Below are 4725 nucleotides of genomic sequence, written 5' to 3' on the forward strand. Positions count from 1 at the left end.
ATCAGTTGATTTGAGGGAGGTCCGGGGCCTGTTTGATGACCAGGGTACTCTTCATGAAGACAGGGAGGGTATTTTGGGAGTCATCAGGTCCTATTACTCCAGCCTTTTGTCTGAGCAGCCACTCATCAGAGAGATGATGGGTCAGTTTCTGAGGGAGACACCTGGGCTTGAGCAACTTGATCCTTCTTTAGACTCTTTGGGCAGTGATGTGACAGTGGAGGAGGTCAAGAGAGCCATAGACGGTTTGTCTATAAAAAAATCTCCAGGCCCAGATGGGTTAACATCTGAATTTTTTAAAGCTTTTTCAGACATCTTGGCTCCTCATCTCATGGAGGTATTTAATGAAAGTCTGGGTAAGGGATCACTCCCTCCCTCTATGAGATCCTCTGCTCTAATATTATTGTCTAAAGGTAGGGACCCGGTGCGTGTTGAGAACTGGCGCCCCATCGCTCTTCTCAATACGGACAGAAAGATTCTGGCAAAGGTACTTTTTAATCGGCTGATGGAAGTTTCCGGGCTGTTACTTTCTCCGTCTCAGCAATGCACTGTAAAAGGCCGAAGCACCTTTAGTGCTGTCCTTGGCATCCGGGAGGCTCTGGAGCAATGTCGTGCTGAAAAATGGGGTAAGATTTTGCTGGCATTGGATCAGTCCAAGGCTTTTGACCGAGTTAATCACCAGTACCTGTGGGCTGTGCTGGAGAGGTATGGTCTTCCAGCGAGGGTGGTAGATTGGCTACGTGTCATTTACAATCAGGCTGAGAGCTTCCCACTTGTCAATGGCTGGGTAGGCCCTGCTTTTGCGGTCGACTCGGGTGTCCGTCAGGGGTGTCCCCTGAGCCCCCTTCTATATGTATTTGCAATTGATCCTTTTGTGCGGAGGATTGAGAGCGGTGCTGTGGCAGGGGTTCAGCTGGGCCCTGGGTTGCCGCTGAGGGTGGTGGCCTACGCAGACGATGTTACTGTTGTCCTGTCATCTGTGGCAGAGGCACGTGGCATGGAACATCTCATCAGTGAGTACTCTGAGGCTTCGTGCTCCAGAATCAATCAGGATAAGTGTGAAGCTTTCTGGATGGGGGAGGAAGGTGATGAATTTACCCTTCCGGATAGCCTCCCCCGCGCCAGTCCAGAGATAAAAATTCTAGGTATCAAATTTGGCCATGGTGATTATGCCACTCAGAATTGGGAGAAGAGGCTAGAAGATGCTACCAGGAAGGTGCAGTCCTGGAGAAGGTGGCAACTTTCTCTCAGGGAGAGGGTTGACTTATGCAAAACCTATCTGATTCCGCTTTTTCTGTATGTCAGTTATGTGTGCTTCTTGCCACAGTCTTTGTGGACCAAGATGAATTCTTTATTCTTCCTGATGTTATGGGGGAATAGAATGAATCTGGTCAAGAGGGATCACCTACAGATCGAGGGAACAAGGGGGCCTGAGTATGGTCAACCCTGTGGTGTTTTTTGCTACAACGTTTTTAAAACTGAATCTAGGGAGTTTGTTTCTAAGAACTCCCCCTCGATGGGTAGAGAGTTTTAGGGCCTGGGTGTTTCCCTTCCTCAGGTTATGGATGGATGGTGGCCAAGTAAAAACCTTTCAAGTCCGGCATGGCTACCTCCCGATCTACGTTATACTGTGCTTGAAGATGACGAGGCTTTGGGGGCTGGAGGTGGGTGAAGTCAAAAACTTCTCTAGAAGGGAGTTGGAGAGAAGAATTTTGCAGACTCACTTTTATGCTCCGCTGTCGTTGAGGGACTGCCCAGGCAGTGTCTGCTCAGATGGGTTGTCTTTGATTAATTCTCAAAGAATCCCACTGAAGTTCAGAGATATTGCCTGGCTTTCTTTCCAAGGGAGGCTTTATGTGCAGGATAACCTCAAGTGTCGAAGGGCCAATGATCGTGGCTGCCCACATGAGGAATGTCTAGGGGAGGTGGAGACAATGGACCATTTCCTCCTTGAGTGTCCCTTCAATATAAAGGTTTACAGAGCGGTATCAAGGGCCTTACGCATCCCGTGCCTTTCGGGGCTTAGTTACCCTGAGTGGGTTTATGGGGCATTCAAAGGGTATAGAAGGTTTGATTTAACCACAATTTTTATAGTTAGTTTAGCAGTTAGGTTTCACACATGGGGTGCACGGTGTCAGGTTTCCCTCAGAGCAAAGGTCCTCCCCTGTGAGGAGGTGGTGGGAAATATTCTGCACGAGGTTGAGGATGATGGATATGGATAGGAAGAGGTTGGATGCAGTCAGGTGGTCCAGGCTCAGGCGCCACCTGAAACCCCCTTGAGTGGGTAGCAGAAGTCCTTTTCTTGTTCATCTTATGGCTTCATATCCTTCCCCTTCCCGTAGATTTTCTTTTTTCTGTTTTTTTTTAAATTAAAGCGGTTTGCATGTGACTAAAAGACTTCATTCATCTTTTCATTGATTATGGTTATGAGATGTGTTGTTCGAATACAGTAGGTTGTTTTTTGCTTAGATGTTAAGCAATATTGACATTGCGTATAGTTATACAAGCTTTGTTGTTTTTTGGTTTGGATTATTGGGCAACAATTCAATGTATATTGTATGTCCTATTTTTATGAGTTTTACCATATTTATGTAATGTATGTTGCAATTTTTCTTAATAAAAGATAGCAGTATATACATGTGGACATTATACACAGGTGCAGCAGTATATACATGTGGACATTATACACAGGTGCAGCAGTATATACATGTGGACATTATACACAGGTGCAGCAGTATATACAAGTAGCATTATACACAGGTGCAGCAGTATATACAAGTAGCATTATACACAGGTGCAGCAGTATAAACATGTGGGCATTATACACAGGTGCAGCAGTATATACATGTGGGCATTATACACAGGTGCAGCAGTATATACATGTGGGCATTATACACAGGTGCAGCAGTATATACATGTGGGCATTATACACAGGTGCAGCAGTATATACATGTGGGCATTATACACAGGTGCAGCAGTATATACATGTGGGCATTATACACAGGTGCAGCAGTATATACAAGTAGCATTATACACAGGTGCAGCGGTATATACATGTGGACATTATACACAGGTGCAGAGGTATATACACATCTGGGCATTATACACAGGAGTAGTAGTATACATTTGGTGAGTGCGGGTAAGGTAGGTGGAGGAAGGGGGGGGGGGCACTGCCTCACCTACCATAGAATTTTAACTTCAGACTTCTGACTACAGAAATGATTAGAATAATACAAAGATGATATTTATATGTTCTTTGTATTTTACATATACTGTATACAGTCAAAACTGTGGCGTATATGTTAGTATGACAGGAACAGCTCTGTCTCCCCACACGTCACTGATACACAGGTACACCCAACCCCATGTGTGCGGAGCGTTCTACCCTCACTTCTACTGTGCACACTTCTCCCACCACAACCTAACTGTGATGTGTGCGCATCCTACCCTCACTGATGTGCCTACTGGTCACCTACCCCTCCCCCATGCAGCCACCTGACACCCCCCTCTCCCCCATGCAGCCACCGGTCACGCCCCCCTCCCCCATGCAGCCACCGGTCACGCACCCCTCCCCCATGCAGCCACCGGTCACGCACCCCTCCCCCATGCAGCCACCGGTCACGCTCCCCTCCCCCATGCAGCCACCGGTCACACATCCCACCCTCACTGATGTGCCTACTGGTCACACACCCCACCCCCATGCAGCTACAATCACACATCCCACCCTCACTATGCTGTGCCTGCTGGTTATACCCCAATGCAGCCACCGGTCACGCAACCTCACCCCCATGCAGCCACCGGTCACGCTGACAGATGACGGCCAGGGGAGGGGGGGAAAGGGGGGCGACAGGTGACGGCCAGGGGGACGGACGACGACAGGTGACGGCCAGGGGGGGGGACGCCAGGTGACACGGCAGGTGATGAAAAGGGGGTGGCAGGAAAGGAAGATGTGTCAGGGTACAGCCAGGCAGATGCAGGAGAGGCAGGTGATGAGTAGGGGGCTGCAGGTGAGGCAGCAGGGTGCAAGCAGGAGAGCCAGGTGACGGACATGTGGGTGGCAGGAGATGCAGGTGGTGGAAGATGACGGGCAGGGGGTGGTAGAAGAGGCAATGGAGGAAAGGTACAGGCAGAGAGGCACAGGTAAGACAGGCGGTGGCAGGTGAAAGACAGCGGGTGGTAGTAGAGACAGGTTACAGGCAGGAAAGTGGCAGGTGATGGGCAGGGGGGTGGTAGGAGAGGCAGGTGGTGGCAGGTGACAGACAGGGGGTGGTAGGAGAGGCAGGGGGCAGCAAGAGTGTCAGGCAACTGGCAAGCGGCTGCAGACGACTGGCAGGGTACAGGACAGGGTGGTAGGGTATAGACTGAGGACGGCAGGTGGTGGCAAGAGAGGTGAGTGATAGACGGGGTGGCAGGGGGTGGTAGAGGCAGGTGGTGGCAGGTGACAGACAGGGGGTGGTAGTAGAGGCAGGTTACAGGCAGGAAAGTGGCAGGTGATGGGCAGGGGGGTGGTAGGAGAGGCAAGTCGTGGCAGGTGACAGACAGGGTGGTAGGAGAGGCAGGGGGCAGCAGGAGTGTCAGGCAACTGGCAGGGTACAGGAAGAGGGTGGCAGGGTTCAGGACAGGGTGGTAGGGTATAGACTGAGGACGGCAGGTGGTGGCAAGAGAGGCAGGTGACTTACGGGGTGGTAGGGTACAGGCATGGTGTGGCAGGAGCGGTGGGTGACAGGC

This window comes from Pseudophryne corroboree, assembly GCF_028390025.1.
Source record: "Pseudophryne corroboree isolate aPseCor3 chromosome 3 unlocalized genomic scaffold, aPseCor3.hap2 SUPER_3_unloc_16, whole genome shotgun sequence".
In the NCBI taxonomy this organism is placed as follows: domain Eukaryota; kingdom Metazoa; phylum Chordata; class Amphibia; order Anura; family Myobatrachidae; genus Pseudophryne; species Pseudophryne corroboree.